The sequence below is a fragment of the Gavialis gangeticus genome, unplaced genomic scaffold (genome assembly GCF_001723915.1).
Source record: "Gavialis gangeticus isolate Ggan-Ray unplaced genomic scaffold, GavGan_comp1, whole genome shotgun sequence".
NCBI classification, from domain to species: Eukaryota; Metazoa; Chordata; order Crocodylia; family Gavialidae; genus Gavialis; species Gavialis gangeticus.
Genome location: NW_017729032.1, coordinates 254,686,491 through 254,705,051, shown reverse-complemented (window position 1 = coordinate 254,705,051; position 18,561 = coordinate 254,686,491).

Genomic DNA, 18,561 nt, shown 5'->3' with positions numbered 1-18,561 from the left:
TGAACATGGGCCGGCAGTGTGGGGATGCAGTCAGGAAGGCCAACCACACCTTGTCATGCATCCACAGATGCATCTCAAGTAGGTCCAAGGAGGTGATACTCCCCCTCTATGTGACACTGGTCAGGCTGCAGCTGGAGTACTGCATCCAGTTCTGGGCGCCGCACTTCAAGAGGGATGTGGACAACGTGGAAAGGGTCCAGAGGAGGGCCACTCGCATGATCAGGGGGTAGCAGGGAAGGCCCTATGAGGAGAGGCTCAGGGACCTGAACCTATTCAGCCTCCACAAGAGAAGGCTGAGGGGGGATCTAATGGCCTGTTACAAACTAGTCAGAGGGGACTAGCAGGCATTGGGGGAGTCTCTGTTCCCCCAAGCACTACCAGGAGTGACTCAAAATAACTATCACAAGCTGGCAGAGGGTAAATTCAGATTAGACATCAGGAGGTGCTACTTCACTGTCAGGGCGGCTCGGATCTGGAACCAACTTCCAAGCGAAGCGGTGCTGGCTCCTACCTTGGGGGTCTGTAAGACAAGGCTAGACAAACACCTGCTGGGGTTGTTTGACCCCAGTACTCTTTCCTGCCATGGCAGGGGGTCAGATTTGATGATCTGCTCAGGTCCCTTCCAACCCTACTAACTATGAAACTATGAAGAGTCTATTGGATGTTGGCTGATTCCAATTCTTATGGTGCAGGTACTCCCTGCATCAACCCCTCAAAGCAACCCATACCCACCTCCCATGATTGTGGCTCATTCCAGTCCTGGACCTGCCCCCACCCTAGTTCTGCACACTAAGCAACCCTTCCCCCTTGTCTGCAGGCTCCACATCTGTGCACAGGAAGCCATTTCATGGCAGACAGCATGGTGGGTCCAGGATGGGTGGCCAGTACCTGCTGAGTGAATGAAAGATGTGTATACAAGGTGCTGATGAAATGAAGAAGAGATGTTACAAGCTATGGTCACAGCCTCTGAACTCAAGGCTGTGCATCATGGATTGCTATCACCAGAGGCTGCAAGAACAGCAGGTGGAATAATTTGGGAGGTGTATGGGGGAAATGGACAGGCTGGGGGCTGCTTAGTTTTTAACTGCATGACTGAGGGCTCCATATAGACACACTGTTTGGAGAAGACTCCCTGTGGTTCAGTGGAGCTGAAAGAGTCTCAGCACCAGGACAGGGAGTTATGTACATGGTCCTGGACCACTGGCATTCACCCTGTAGGTGCAGGCTCCCCAAGAAGTTTCAGGCCAGTCCTAAAGGGATGTAGGAATGCTCAGAATGGGGGGAAGGGCATCCCACCAGGCCAGGTGGTCATTGGGGCTGCTTCTGGCAGCAGAGCCTGGTGCACCTATTCATCCACCCCCACCAATAAGGAGGCCCTTGTGGGGGAGGTTTTCTACTCCCTATGGTGCCGCTTGGACCATGGTTCCTGATGCAGGGAAGAAGTGCAGTCTTGGCAGGGATAGGCAGCTGTGTGGCTTGGGTCAGCTGCCTGACAGGATGTTTGGGAGGGCCGTGGGACTGTGGACTTTGAAGGGGGACACATGGCCCCAGGGCTGAGGAACCAGGTGTCCAGTGTGGGAGAGCCAGGAGTTCTCAGTGCCCGCTGAGATCAAGGCCCACAGCCTCCCCTCTCCAAGGCCCAGCAGCCACCTTCAGGCCTGCAGCACACTCAGACAGACATTGGGTCTAGAATTATACAGCTATCCAGCTCCTATAAGGAGAAATCCTGTTTTGACTCCAGACCCCTGAAAGTAGGTGCCAGGTCAAAAGTCACCTACTGTGTGCCTCCCTTGAAAGGTTCTGTGTTTGAGTTCAGGCCCTGCAGCACTCCCCTTGACCACAAGCTCTCTGCCAGGTCCTGTCACTCTGTTCTCAAACTCCACCCCACCCACCGGCACCCTGCTGCCACCATAGGCTTGCTGTTTGGGGTTTAATTGGGAGGAGGGACCAAGCTGAGGCACAGACAGCGTTCAACCAGTTTTCTTCATTGAACACAGTTAAAGTTTGGTAACTACAACTTTTTAAATTGAGGCATGTCTCTTCCTTGTGCTACATTCCTCCACACCCTGGTGTGTGCCTCTGGTGGGGGATTGGGAAGGGAGAGAGGAAGGGGGGTGGTGCCCTGCCAGCCTGGGTTGTGGACTGCAGTACCCAGGATTCAGGGACAGAGGAACCTGTGGCAGGAGACCCTGTGGTCTGGTGCCACGTGATGGGCACTCAAACTCCTCAGCTCTAGTCATCCAAGAAGTTCTCCTGGACCATGCTGGTGAGGAGCTACTTGGCCAGGGTTTTGCAGATCTGGACAGCCTACCATTGTGTGGGGCTGGGGCATGGAATCCAGGCATCTGGGAAGTGCATGCACACACACATGCACGTACACACACACACACTTGTACACATGCACAACCCAGGCATCTAGGTCAAACTCTCTCTCTCTCTCAGAACCTATATGTCCAGGACACATGCACACAGCATCCAGGCATCCACAGCACATGCACACACACACACCACATACACACACACGGCATTCAGGGCACACACACAAAACCAAGGCATTTAGGACACACACACAACCCAGGCATCCAGGACGTATGCACATAGAGGTACACACATAGAAACCCAGGTGACTGGGACAGATACACACATGGAACCCAGGCATCTGGGACACAAACATGCATGCGCACACATAACCCAGGTGTCTTGACCACATACATGCACACACAACCCAGGCATGCTGGACATGCACACACACTTGATGGGCACAGAGAGTGCTGGGTGGGCGTGTGTGGGATGTCCAGCTGATGGCTTGGGGCCTTGAGGGTGTGCACCATGATGAGCCGCTGCCATATCAGGTCTAGGTGGGCAGCCGTGATGGCCCCACCAGCCAATTGGGGTGGCTCAGCCATTTGGCTCTGCTTGAGACTCTTCAGCAACCTGGAAAGCCTGCGAGGCATCCCCTACCTGCTAGGCTCAGACCGTGCAGCCAGGCTCTGCCCCATTCCCTTCCCAAGGGCTGACATCTTCTGCTTCCTCCCAACCTAATTTTAGACACTTGGAGTAAATCTCAAAAATTAGTACTTTGGCTGCAAGCTTCTTGAATGCCTACAGTTAGCCATAGTCTCTGCCCTAGAGTGATAATAGTCTGTAGATTCAGTTCTACAAACACATAATACACAATAGGCCTGTGCGAAGCAGCTAGTATTTGCTTTGGATTCAGATTCGGCCGATTTGGGGCACAGTGATTCAATTTGGTGATTTGAATCACTGTCCTGAATTGATTCTGCCGAATCTCTGAATCAGCCAGGCCAGGCCCATCCCATCCCCCGCCCCTCTCACAGCCCAGCAATGGCTGTCCTAGCTCCCAGCACTTGGAAAAAAAAAAAGAAGCCCTGACTCAGCGGGTGCTGCTGGGTGGGGAGGCAATCCTCACTTCCCCACGCTGTGTGGGAAGTTCTGCACGAGCCCCCCAACCCCCCTCCCTCACTCCCCCAGGCCCTCCCATGGGTGCCTCACCTGGGCCAGCTCTGGCCCTTTAAGGAAAAAGAAACCCCTGGACTCACCGCTCCTGCCAGCAGGGGGCAGTCCTCACTGCTCTGCTTCACATGAGGGGCTCTGCATGAGCCCCCAAAGCCCCAAGGCTGCTGCAGGAGCAGTGAGTCCTGGTGCTTTTCTCAGCTTCTTTTTTTCTTAAAGGGCCAGAGCTGCCCTGGGCAGGGCACCCATGGCGGGGGCTGGGGGAGTGACAGGGGGGTTGGAGGGCTCGTGGCAGAGCCCCCCATGCAGCATGGGGCAGTGGGGGGCAGCAGGGATCACACCGCCCCCCCACCCAGCAACACCAGATGAGCACCAGGGCTTTTTTTTTTTTTAAGTACTGGGAGCTGGGCCAAGTGGGACAGCCATGTGGGGGCTGGGGGAGCAGGCAGGGGGGCTGGCAGGGGTCCCCCCCCCATGGTCCCCTCCCCTACCTCTAGTACTTACCAGCTTGAAGTTGGCTGCAGCACTGGGGACTGTCCGAATCTTTCCCAAAGATTCGGAGAGCCTTGAATCAATTTTGACCTTTAAATTGGTCCCCTGATTCAGTTTGATTCAGATTTGGAGATTTGGCCACTGAATTGGTTCTAATCTTTTCCAAATCGAATCATCAACCAAAGCTTCACACAGCCCTAATACACAAGTAATTTGTCATGCAATTAACCCCAATACAGCTGGAAAGTAAGGGAATTGTCCCTCTTATGGAATGGGACAAAAATGGGACAAATGAACCTGTCCCCATAGGCGACTGGTACGGGGGAAATGGGGGGGCATGTGCCCCCCAAGATTGGCCCCTGAATTGGCACGACTCAGGACAGGGCAGTTTTTTTGCCACACAGGCTGGCATCATGTTGTTGGGTGGGGGGGTGGTGGTGAGCACTAAGCTGCAGCACAGACATATAAGAGTTAGATATTACTTTAGCACTTTTAAAGTAAAAACTTGCCTTATTTAAATGCTTAGCTGCTATGGTACAGTGTATGGAGAAAATGTTTTTAAAAAAGTGTGCATACAGTTATGACTGAGTAAGGGATTCCTTTTTTCTTACCTACTATCTTGAAAACAGTTCTAAGAATCCAGGCTCCTACCTCAGTTACTCAACTAAAGATCAACAGTTGGCTGGACTATTCTTTTCTCTTGTTTCTTTGGGGACTTATATTTAATTTTATCAGGCAACTTAAATCCACAGGACTTTTTGAGAGAGTCAGATATTTGTTGTTATATAAATTGTAAAAAATCATCAGTGGATAAACAGTGGGTGCTTGGAACAGAATCTTCAATTGCTAATCTGCCAGAATGTAAATGTATTTTGGTGATCATTATCTATTTTAAAATGATAGTCTGCTACCCCCACCCTTATTTGTTTGCACCATTAGCTGTTATTAGATTCAGCTGTTTGACACTATTGTGGAATCAAGTATAAATACAGAGAAAATGAATTCACACTACTTATATCTTGCCTTAATTTTCTGAAGAGGTTTCTAGCTCCTCCTCTGCAGTAGGTTTTCAGGTATTTGATCAATTTGTTAAAGTTACAAAGCAACAGTAATCTTAGTCTTGATGATCCAAGAAAAAAGAAAAACCTTTACATATTGATAACGGAGAAAGAGAATCTGTCTAGAGGTATTTGTTTGAATTTGTCCTTCACGTCAAAGTGCTGACTGTAAGCCATAAAATTCTTAGAAGATTCTTAAGGATTTGAGGTGATGAGGCCAGTTTTTTCAAGGGAATTAATAGCATGCTTCTGGATTGGATGTGTGGTGGTGAGGAGGGAATGCATATTTGTAAACCAAACAAAAAACCCCAGGAGTTATTAGCGTGAAGTATGTCATATATTTTTAATTACTTTTTAGCTTTAGTTCCCCTCTACTTTAGGGGAACATACTCTTCTAATTGCTCATCTTTTCACCTGGTGCATTAACGACATTTAGTAACAAAATGTGCCAATCAATGGCTTCTCTTCTGTCTTGATTCAGGAAAGGGTCTCTCATAAGGACAGCACTTTTAGCCCCTGGTTAAGCAGTCCCCTCCACAGAGATGGACATAACATATTCTGAAGTGCCTTCCTGAATTGAGGCTTAAGGAATCTGCCCAAGAAAAACCAAACACATTTCTCACTCCCTTAAAAATTCTGAAAACTTCACAGGGGATTCCAAATCCGTTTCTTTCCTCTGCCTAGACACTGCATCTGATTTATGCTTAAAACTTTCTCCAAGCAGCCACAATACTGCAGCTGAAGACAGGAAAAGGGAGTTAATGAGCTATTAGCTGGGTTGCAGATGAGCCTTGAGCAAAATAAAACTAGGAGCTTGAAAAAATGACTTCCTAATAAATTTCTAGAGAAATGATAGTGGGTAGGCAAACAAATTAAGTAATCCTGTTCCTTTTTTCAGATGCATATGGGCAGGAGTGTTTTCTGAAAGTATGGTTGTTTTTAATCAGTACCCAAAAGGTGAAATGTTTTGAAAAAATGAGGTAACATTGGGGGATCTCTTATGGAAGGATGAATCCCCTTCCTCTAGTAACAGAAGGGAATGAAGTACAATGACATATCTGCAAAAGTTGTATCATAGTGACAGCACTGGTGCGCCAAACTTTGGGAGAGGAGGCAGAATCATAGAAGTAGTCTTCAGCTCTGAACACACTGCTGTGGCACCAGGCCAAAAATGCCCCGCTTGTTGTGTTTTAATTATTGGCGGTGACTTGCCTTTTGTTTTATATAGTTCCACTCTCAGTAGGTCTTCTATTATGGATCGTTGGCAGCTCTGAACTACTCATAGTTCCAACAGTGATTGCTTTCACAAGAGTCATGAGAGAGTTCACCTTTAATATTATCTGCGCTCTAGGTAGAAAACAATAGTTATTATTGGCACTCTGCCAGTGAATAGAAAGTGACATTTAAATGGACAGGACTGGTGCATCAAGTGGATGAAATTAAAGGGAGCCTGTGATGGCTAATAAAAGGCAGGTATGGGAAAAGTCTGTGGGAATTCATTGTTTACAGGAAAGTACACCTGAATGGACTGCAATACAGCTGATTGCAATTCACGGTGGGAGTAATGAGCTATCAGGTGACAAATGCACTCCTCCCAGGATGGCATTAGTTAGTCCCTGTGAGTGGAGATCATAGTTTATGCAAGGGAATTTGAAGTGCCATCATCAGTGAGTGAAGATTCATTGGTAAAGTAAAAACACTTTGCTTCCTCACATGGGGAAAACAGCCTTTTTGCAGCTCAATTCCTGATATTAAAGGAAGACTTTGGAAATATAAAAAATAGAAATAAGATGGCATCCAATCTTCACAGGGAGGGAATAGGGGCAATAGAATTCACCAGTCATGAACCCATACAGTGACTTAAGACTAGTTAATTGTATTAACACACTTCCCAATGCATGTATGATTGCTGGAAGAGTTCTGGATAAACATCTATGAAAAAGATTAAAAGAACCTCAATGGCATAGTTTAAGGTCCAGGTGCCAAATCCTCATCCTATTGAAATCAGTGGTACTTTAGTTTTTGGTTTCAGCTGACCAGTCAGTGATTCACCACTTCATCCAGCAGTTTCTTGGTCACTGAAATCAACCACCAAAGAAGACTTTTGTACAAGCATTTAACAGAGTATTATTTAAAGAGGCAAGACAATATTCAGTATGGAGTTTGAAATATAATTCTGCAAAGATTGGCCCATTTGATTTTACTTTCAATTTTCAAAAAATATGGGCTAGTAAAGGACAAGAAAGAGAACCTTGGGGAGTAGGGGAGTGCAGAGTTAAAACCTCTGTCCTAAATAAATACACCTATTAATGTGCACACATACACCCAAAACATTCAATATTCACCAGTCAGGCATGGGGCCTGAAGAGGTACCTAGGGAATTCAGACTCATTCACCACCTTTCATTCTCAGAAGGAAAATCCATTAACGGTTTTACAGACCCACAGCTGCACATTGTTTCTTTACACAGTGGATTAAGCAATACACTTGATTCAGCGATGCTGCTGTTGTCGACATGCAGTTGGTTCTCCTTTTATAGCGGCAGAGGCTAGTAGATATTAAACTCTTGGGATTGTGTTGGGATTCTGGAAAATATTACTCAGATAAAAAAAAAAAAATACCCCTGGGATGCTTGATATCCGGCATGGTTTTAAAAGCCACTGGTTCATGTTCTACATGTACACATTAGTGACAAGTATGGGAGGCTACTGAAGAAGTGATAGATATGGAAAGAGGTAGTGAAATATCACTACTAACTAGAGCAGGCTTCTTGACAGCACAAGCAGCTTCAGGTTCACAGTTAAAGGAAAAACTGCTTTCTATTTCCTTAATGGAGGCAGGTCTTGAAAGGTACATGGAAATAAAAAATGAAGTTGCTTTCACAGTTTGCAAACCTCACTTTGCACAACTAAGGTTTTTTCTTTAGAATCCTGGATGGGTTAATACCCTTCCCTCAGATCACATTGCTTAGCATATTTGAAGTGGGTTTCAACTTTTAGAAATCTGGAGCATTAGGGACAAAGCTGGGGAGGCCTTAGAGCTTTAAAAATAAAATAAACCAGTTTTTAAGGTGAAGAGGAAGCAAAATCCATGTGTGGCTTCATACATGATTTGACTGATTTTTATCCCTTCTGTCTTTCATTGTTATTCTCATTGTAACAACTACGAATGAGATTTAAATTACTAAGAGGGAACTTTGCCATGGTGAACAGGGTTTTAGGATCTTTACTGAGACTATGAGTAGTCCTAGTCCCCATGAACCTTGCCTGACTAGAGAGCAGACAAAGACAAATCCTGAGTGGCTACAGGACTGGGGAGAAAAATCACCTTACCCACCTAGTGCCAGTTGAACTCCACCTTTGGGGAGAGCTTTGTGACTTCTCTGCTCAAGTAGAGAGGCAGGGGGTGGTTGCCTCTAGTAGACATGGGGTTAATCAGTTGACACAGGTATGTGGCAGGCTAGTGGGAAGAGCCAAAAAGTGATGGAGGAACACGATTTGCTGCTGCTGTTTTTGTTCTGAGGGGCAGGTAGTTCAAACTTAGTTTACCTGTAGGTCTGGGAGATTGGGTTAGGGACCAGGTTGGGGTAAACTTAGGGAGAGGTTAGGAGACCCAGCAAAGGACACTTTGAATAGCATAGTGCGCACAGGGACCCAAAGTAAACAACAGTAGGAATTGAAAATTGTCCTTTGCGAATGTATCAAGCTTCAGCACCAATGATGACTAAAGGTGTAGAAGGTTTTATGGGACCGGCTAGAGGTGAGCATTTTGAGCTTTTAAATCTAAATTTTAATCACTGGGGATTTGGTACAGAGTACTGGAGTGGTGTGGGAAGTATTCCTTAGAGGAGTCACCAAATAGTTCTTTATATGCATTGAGGTTTTGTCTCTGCCCAGATAAAAGTGTTTGTTTATGTCTGAATGCTTTACTTGTTTCTGGTGTTAATTTTAGCCCCAAATTTTGTAGATGTAGTTAAGGTTGTGGAAAGGGGAACTGAGGATTTTAGCCTAATGGTAAGTAAGTGAAATTCTCTTAGACAAATGGTTTGAGATCCAATTAATGATCCTAAGATGTCATAGTGCTCCTGGAAAATTCACAAGCTGATTCAAAGTTCAAACAGAAATACCTGGTGTAAAACTGGGCTTGCAACAATGTAACCTACTCTGGTAAGTCATGGTGCTGAGTCACATAGATGCAAGCTTTGTCTTGTCTTACATTGGCTCAGTGCTAGGTGTGGCAGAATATCATCCCTGTCTCTCTCCAAAACTCTACTGCCTGACGATTTGGTTACTATGGTCACTCCTCTGTCCTATCTCTTCATGTGACCCTGAGCTGGATACATTTCTGAGGGAGGGGGGAAACCTGCTCCCTCTGCCTACATGACCGGCATCATCTGGGTGCAGGGCTTCCACTCCATATTGTTTTAAACAATGCCAACCTGACTGGGAGGGGGCTAGAGACCCTGCCAGTCTACCTGGCAACCAGTGATACATTTCAAATTGGTTGGCTGGCAGCCAACAGGTGCTGGCCTCCATTGGAAAAGCTAAATGAGGTCATAAGGTCTATATAAGTTAAGGACCGCCCAGGTGGAGGGGCAGTAGTCTTGATGAAAACTTAGAGAGAAGCTGGACCGTCTGAAACTTGCTCTCTCTCTCTCTCTCTCAAAACTTGTGATCAGTGAACTGCCTGCCTCCAGTGGGAATCTCCACCTGCCTCTGGATGATACTTGTGAGCAAGCTGCCTGAGCTCTAACTAGATATATAGCGTGTAGTAACTCAGATGCATGCTCGAAGGCTACCCAGCCATGCCAGTTCGCTCTATGGGATTTCTTTCACATTGCTCTACCCTGTACCCTATTCCAACCCTGCTCCTTGTAACCAATAAAGTTCTCTTTGTACCTAGAGTGGGAGACTTATTTGGAGAGGGGATAGATTATGCCTTGGGGTCCCCTTGGTTTGGTTGACTAAGGGAGACCACTATTTGTGCTTCAGGCTAAGGGAAGCACCCCAAGTTCTTGAAGTGGGTTGAGTACCCTCAGGGACTACTAGGCCTATGTTTCCCAAGGGGCACAGAGCTAGGATCAGCCTGTGGTGGCCGCATTACCCCCAGGCTAGTGGGTGTGCTCCAGGAAGGGGGTCAGCCAGATGTGAGGCTCCCCCAGGGAGGCACTCAGAGCCTGGAAGGTGGCTGGGTGCAGTGAGGTGGGTGGCTCAGTGCAAGAGCATCCCCTACTGGCCGGCCACACTAGGGGAAGGTAGACATGATGAGGAGGCTTTCTCCAGACCCCATGCCCATTCTCAGAGCCACAGGTGCTAGCACAGAACCAGTCTTAACCCAGCCTGGTCTTAGGAGAAAAGAAAGCAAGCACATAGCTAGCTTGTTTCCTACGTCAGACCTGATGAAGAATAGTTTGCATTAGAAGGCTCATCTCTCTTTATTCCAACCATTTAATTGGTCCAATAAAATATATCATCCCAAAAGCATCCTTGAGGACACATGGCCGTGCAGGCCACTGGCAAAATATCACCACCTAGCCCAAATTAGGGGCTTTTCTAAATTGATTCATATGGTATTAGCTAGTCCAAAATATACATGGGAGAGCATTTTCATAGAAATACAACAAATCCATTTAAATTCCTCCTTATTTTTGATTCTCCACCAGTGCTTTAGTTTTATGTGAAGTTTCTACACTTATCTAGTACAGAAATGCAAGGAGGAGACCCAAGGGGAATGTCAATCACAGCCTGATTAGCATGAGCTCCTTAAACAGAGGCTTCATTTTTGACAACTGTGATATAAACTTATTCTTCCAAGAGTAACTGGAGGACAGGTACCTATAGATGTCATCCATCACCTTCAAATCCACCAACTGACTTACAGCCTGCTTTCATAGGCTCTGTGTTCATTCTTTGACCTTGGCTATATTTTTTGATAGTTTGAACTTTGAACGGGACAGGTTCTAGTATACAGGGAATATGAATGTTCTCTTTCTCAAGGGAGACAAAAGAAAGCTGTAGAATATTATAATTTCAAGGAATACCTTTATCCAACATATTATTTTGATTTTTTTTTAAAATACAAAGTACTCTGCCTTTCAGAAACAATGTACGTATCATATTAAGGGTCCGGCTACATGTGAAAAAAGACAGTAGATTACTGCTGTTGGTTTTCTTAGATTGCAGTGGACAAATTTTTTGGCTGGAGGGCTGCTAAATGAGGTTTGGTGAGCTTTCAAGGGCTGCATGGGTAGCCCCACCCCTTGACAGTTGCCCTGCCCCCTGTTCACCACCTTGAGACCAGAGGTCCTAGCCCTGACCTTTGCCACCAGAAGTTCCTCCCATTGCCTCCCAGAAATACTCCTTTCAGGAGTGGGTAGGGGGGGAGAGGGGAAGGGGATTGCCATCTTAGAGTCAGAGAAAAAAACCCAAATCATACATTAAGTCAAACACCTATTATAACATATTTACATTTTTATACAAAAAATATCTTTGTCATAATTTGTGTTTGCATAGTGTATATAGAGGTGATTTCATAATCACTCAGAAATAAAGTCTTGGTCTTGTATATTGTATGGGGGATGTGGTTGGCATGTGTGTGTATATGGTATGCGTGTATGTATAGTGGGGTGTGTGTGGGGGGATGTGAAGGGATGTGGCACTGTATGGTGGGGCAATGGGGTATGTTGGGAGGGTGTGTACATGTTGGGGGGTTGAGGGCAGGGTGTGGGTATATGTCATTTGTGGGCTATGAGGGAAGGTGGGGGAATATGGGGACCCCCCCACACACACACGCACCCTCCATGACACAGCCTCACAGGTGGTGGTGGCAACAGTAGGAGGTGTGGGGGGCTCAGGGCACTTGTGCCTGGTGCAGGTGCTGGCACCCAGTGGTATGTGGCTCCAGCCAGTGCTGCACATTGCAGTGAGGAGCACAGCCTGACCTGGGCTCCCCACCATTGGAGGGAAGATCCACACTCTGAAGTCAGCTGCCTGTGCCACCTCTTGCCTTGCAGGTCCTGGGACTCCATGGGGAAACAAGGCTGGGGCTCCCCTCCACTTATGGCAGAGTCCCGGGACTTGGGCAGCAGATAGTGGCAAAGGCAGCTGGCTCCAGCACATGGAGCTTCCCTCTTGTGGCACACAAGTGTGGGGGCTGCTCGTGCGCCGCAGAGAGTCCCCATGATAGACAGCCTGGCCAGGCTGCACTCCTTGCCACAATGTGCAGCGCTGGCCAGAGCTGCACACCACTGGGTGCAAGCACTTGTGCTGGGCACAAGTGCCCCTGCCTGCTGCTGCTGCTGCAGTTCCTGCCACCACCACCTATGGGGCTGTGCGCCATAGAAGGAGCATGAGGGGTGTTCCCCACACTCCTCCACCCTCCCTCACATCCACACCCTACCCACCTGAGCTCCACGCTGCTGCCACTCTCCTGAATGCAGGATGCATGCTGCCACCAGCCTCAACCCCATGATCCCACCCAGTTGCAGCTCTCCACAACTTCCCTACGTGCTGCCCAGAGTGAGCAGGATGCTGGGGAAGCCAAGCAGGTCCCCTGGTGGGTGCAGCAGCGGCAGCAGCAGCCCCACCTGGAAACTAGTGCTAGCTGTCCTGGTCTCTTCCATGCACAAGGCTGGGAGCGAGGTACAATAAGGTATTTTGGGGCGGGTGCACCTCATTCCCACCCATGTGGAGGGAAGGTTCTGGGCAGGGTACAATTATTTGGTGAGCACTGTGGGCCAGATGAAAGTGCCTTGTAGGCTGTATTTTCCCCACCCCTGCCTTAGATTCTGGAACATAGAACAGTTTTTTTTCAGTGTCTGCTGACTTCAAATAGTGTTGTGGGTCCTTGGAACCTTTAAAACTAAGGCCCAACCGTTTCACATCAGCACCCAAAATTACGAGGCACCCAAAAGTAGTGGAAAATCTTGACTATATGGGTTTAATGAACAGCCTAATTCTGTGCACACAGTAACAGAGTGGGATTTGCACTTTCAGTCCTTTTGGGACCTTTCTTCCACTGAAGTTGTTGGTAAAAATCTCCAACAATGTCTGTGTTGAACTGGGCTCTATAGCCCATACTGCCTTTAGACAGGGTACTACTACCTAATATTAAACAACTTAAAAATTGTGCTATAGTTAAATCCAGAGTTTGTTCTCTGTTACAACAAAGCTTCTTCAGAATACCATCAGGTAATTCTGGTGTTGAAGGAGACCCCAGAGGTTACCAAGTGACAGGGCCTTTGATTCTGGCTGATACTTAAACAGAGGAACATCAACTATAATTTATTATAAAATGTAAGCAATTTGTTTCCCCATTCAGCAAGTAAAAAAAACCCCAACCAAACCCAAACAAACCAAAAAACCAAAAGGATAGTCTTGCAAATTAATCATAAATAAAAAGTTCTGAATCCTAGTCCTCTGCACTTTATAGTAAACTCACAATCTACCAAAATCAAAACCTTTATGGAACCTCAGCAGGTGACTAGTTCCTAAGTTAGCTATGGATGCCAATCCTTACAGTGTGTAAAGGTGGGGTTGCCTTATTGGTAAGTGTGATTACTTTTGGACATTGAATTATTTGCTTTTTGAATGTTTATTTCACTGATCTTAACGTAATACATTTCCAAAACCAGTATACGAAGGTTTGATTTGCTTTGCTTTTATTCCCCCTAAAAAAAAGTCTGAATAAGAAAACGAAGTAAGCATCTGTACACAATCATAGCTCCAGAAGCTGGAACAGAGGGCAGTTGAGCCTTATATATATAAGCTATCAGTGTTATGTGCCAAATGCACTACAGGCGCATTCAGAAGCTTGGAAATTCTGGAACAAAGAGAGAGATAAGAGAGACTCATGAACATCTGTGACGAGAGACAGTAATTATATACATCTTCTGTAATATGTAATGTTATATATGTTATTGATGACATACTAGGATATAGGTCTTATTAGACTACTTATTAATAACATATTTTGCAGCCAATAGGTATCCAGTAGCATGAAGCAGCAGCACAAAGACATACGGAGTACATGTCTCCAGCACTGCAGGTGTCACTCAGTCATTAACAATATAGATTTACATCAAAAGTTTGGTGGGGTCATTTTTAGTAAAGGCAAGGGGATGGGGCAGAGGCTACAGAGGCAGTGGGAGCAGAGGCCTGAGGCTGCAGCTGGGGAGAGGTGGCAGAGGCAATGGAGGGGCAGGCTGTATCTGAAGCTCCAGCTCTGACCATGGGTTGGGGCTGGAGCTGCAGTCACAGCTTCAGCAGCTGCCCCCCTGGCCAACATGGATGGGAAGGAAAAGGAGAATTTGTATTTGTTTCCAGGACTTGCTACTTCTTCTGTGGCACAGCCAACTGAATTTGCCCCGATTGACAGTATTCTGAAATCAGAATTTAAGGGCTTGCTTGATTTCATTTCATTTTTCAGCCACCTCTAATATTGACCCAAACTGTCCCCTGCATTCAGGCTGCTTTGAGCCGAGCCATCTGTGCACATTGGCCATGCTAACTGTGGGATAATCCTTCCAATGAAGGAGGCATCCTCTGGTGACTTTGTGAACTGGTTTTCTTCAGCAGACAATAAAAGTAGCTCATCTGAAGAAATTAGTGGGCTCTGTACTGCCCTGTGACACTTCAGTTCCCAGTTACTCTAATGGGCAGAGGCAGCCAGCTTAATTTAGAGAAATGCCTAGAATTTTTCAACTATTCTGAAGACTGAAATTTTACCTGGCTTGAACAGGAAGAGGTTAATGGCTCGGAGCTTTCTTTACACACCAATCCTTCTCCTGTTATTTTGTATCCAGTTACTTGTTACACCCCTGCTAAAATGCCCTAGGAGTTCTCTGTGCAGGAGTTGCTATAACCAACAATTCATATGTTTCAGGTTCTGGCCTGTCACCTGAGTTGGATATGATTTTTCAGGAACTTGCTTAAATGTCTGTTGTAGGGAAAAAGACAGGATTCTGTCTAAGTTGTATTTGTACTTGGAATGTGCATTGTGAAATTTATGATGAGGCTAATCTAGAAGATAAATGGGCAAAGTAGAGAAGATTAGTATAGTCTGACACTTTAATGCAAGCTTCTACAAAAGCTACTGAACAGGTGGTCTTCATCAGCAGGAAAATCTTTTATTTTGAGGTAGCCATGGATCTATGAAGGGCAGATATTTTTTGATCTTCCTAAGGCAGCAAAATCATTACAACTAGCTGCTATACATCTTTAATAATTTAACAATAACAGCTTTTTTTACAGGCTAGTTACTAAGTGCAGTCAAATGCCTTGGACATATCTGGCCAAATGGACTGCTAATTCAAGCCTCTTGTTTTATTTAGTTTAGCTCTAGAGCAGTGGTGCCCAAACTTTTTGCCTGGTGGGCCAGGCTGACAGTGCCTGATCTGCCCACTGTCTAGCACCCACATGAGCATGGTTGTTGTTGTTCATCCTTTGAAGTTGAAGATAACTATGACATCAATGGTTCGGTTGGTTTCTATAACCCGTGAGTGGCTGATCAGGCCAATTTGTGCTTTGAACGGTCTGTGGCACATTGAACAAGAGATGCCACTTAGGGTTGTTTGATCAACAGTGGATATACTGTGGTTGTGAGATTTTATGCTGTTTTTCTGCTCTGCTTTGGCAGTTCTCCTCCACTCATAGACTGTAGCTCCAATATAGATGAGATTTCTCCAGGTGGAACCATCATGAGCAAGATTTTCCCAAGACTTCAGGTCAATGTTGAAACAGTTCAAGGATGACTTGAGGGAGTCCTTGAAACATTTCTTCTGGCCTCCCTGAGAGTGCTTTCCCTCCTTTCCCTTGCCGTAGAAGATCTTGTCTGGCAATTGCTCATCTGACATCCTGGTGACATGGCCTACCCATCTCATCTGTGATTTCATCAACAGAGTGTGGATGCTTGTAATGCCTACTCATGTGAGAACCCCAGTGTCTTGCCATCTTATCCTCATCAGTTTCCTCAGACAGCCCATTTGAAAGTGGTTTAGCTTCACAGCATGCCGTCTGTACACTGTCTTGATTTCGCATAAATACATCAGGGTTTAAAACACAGTGACTTTGTAGGCCTTCAGTTATGTTTGCTGATTGATGCCTCTGCATTCCCACACATTGGTACATAGTTTGCCACAGGCCATGTTTGCTTTGGCAATTCTGGCATTGGTTGGATTTCAATTGCACATGACAGTGTACTTCTGAGATAGGTGAACTTGTTCACTGCCTGGAGGCTTTGGCCATTCACTGTGATGGTCAGCTCTATGTAAGGCTTCCTTGGTGCAGGTTGGTGCATCACTTCTGTCATCTTAGTGTTGACTGTGATACCAAAATTGTAACAAGCTGAAGAGAAATGGTCTATATTCTGCTGTATGTCAGACTCAGATTTGGCATTCAGGGAAATTATCAACAAACAGAAGATAACGAGCAGTCACTTCCTGTAACTATGTCTTTGCCTGTAGTCTCCTCAAATTGAAGAGCTTGCCATCAGTCTGGTATCTGATGTCAATCCCAGTGTCCCAGTGATTGTGACTATGGGCATGGTGGGCACCTCCTGGCCACGTGGGGTGGGGGGCAGGGGACGATGATACAGAGGGCAGGAGTGCACATGTTGGCACCGATGCTGCCCCATAGGAGAAAAAAGCTTGACCCAGCCACATAGAGAGGGAAGGAAGCATGGTCCAGCCACACAGAGAAGGATTGGGGTTTGGCCTGGCCCTGTGGGGAGGGGAAGGAGTGTGGGTAGGCTCCAAACCAGCCCCACAGAGGAAGGGGGTATGACCAGGCCCCAATTTGCCCTGCAGGAGGGGAAAGGGCATGGCCCAGCCTTGATCCAGAAGTGGGGGATTGGCTCAGTCCTGCAGCAGAAAGGGTTGCAGCCTAGCGTGGCATGGCCAGGCCAGGCCAGGCCCTAGTAACTGCATGGGGCTTAGGGTTTGGGAATTTGGTGGTGGGGTGTTTGGCCATATTAATGGCCACTGCTTCCCTGCTGTCAAATTTCCTGAACTGTGGGGAGCCCCATGGACCAGATGCAATGGCTGTGTGAGGTGCATTTGGCCTGTGGGCCAGAAGTTGAGCACCCCTGCTCTAAAGGCATATTTTGTATTAGTTTTTCCCCTTAAAGTGTTGTATTTGCTTTCTAGCAACTGCTTAAATAAACTGAAGTTTAAATCAGTATATTAGTGTAACATGGAACAGACTCTCCCATCACTTTAAGTGGAGAGTGCAGTAGGCCTAACTTGCTGTATAGGGCTACAGCAAAGGAGGAGAAGCTGGCTATTAGGCAAAGCGGAAACCCCTGTGCATGACTGGGGAGCCACACGACCAGAAGGGGTGGGATTTTGAGGCCTATAAGACCAGGGCCTGATGCAAAGTAAGCAGTCTGGTTCTGTATGCTACAGGGGGAAAAAGCTCCTGGGAGAGCAGGGCTGCAGGAAAGACGCCCACGGACACCCAAGCTACCCAAGAGAGCCAGACAGATAGAGTCAAGGTCCAGGGCATTGGATCTGGCATGAGGGGTGCAGCCAAAATAAAAGGCCCAAGGCTGGGATGGTTGAAGTCCAGACAAAGGTTTGAGGCCTCAGGGGCCAAGTGCTGCATCGGGGCCAGGGGGGCCCTTCTGAATTAATTCTGAGTAACAGCTGCAAGGGATGGGTGTGGCTATGGAGCTGGTAACAGGCCATGATTATCACCCCCAAGGTGACATGCACCATGGCACAGAAAGGGCTGAGAGAGCCACAATTTAGCACTGGTGGAGTGTGGCTGGTACCAGTTGGGCACATAAAGCTCAAGACAGGTGAAAAACTATGGCTCGCTCTGGGACCTTGAGGCTGCCTCCCTAAGTAGTATAAAATCCATCTAGGTATGACATGCAAGGTACAAGGAGGGTATCCCAAGGAACCACAGTGGGACAGAAATAGCTTGGCCACCAGGGAGTATTGCGGCCGCCCTTGGGATCAGGTCCTGCTACAGTCAGCTACAATAACAGAGATTAAGCCTGATATAATTAAGTTATTCTCTGTACACAGAATTAGCTACTATTTTGAGAACAAGATCCTTCAAGGAGGCCCCTGATTATGGGAATAGCACAAAAGTGATATAAATGAAATTGGGGTACCTACTAATGGGCTTTTTGGTCATTTTTACTCATATTGAAGAGTCACTTGATCTCAGTGGGACTACTTCTGGATTATGGTAATATTCACTGGGTGCATCTACACATGCTATTTGTGCAAAGAAATATGCATTGGCATGTGCGCCCGAAACCCACAGCACTCTGAGCTGGGGTGGAGCAGCCCTGGGCTGGCAGTGGACCCCGGGGGTCAGCTTCAGGCTCTAGGTGGTGGTGTTGGGTGGTGGGGAGCCTGGCTGGGGCCCAAAGGTACTACAGTGTGGGGCTAGGCAGCAGGCAGCCCCTGCACTTCAGCGCTCATGTCTCAGCCCACTTCTGTCACTGTCCACATGTGTATTTTGGCAGAGTAAATTACTGTGCCAAAGGATAGTACTGTCTTGAACTGCATTACCTTAGGTGGAGTTAA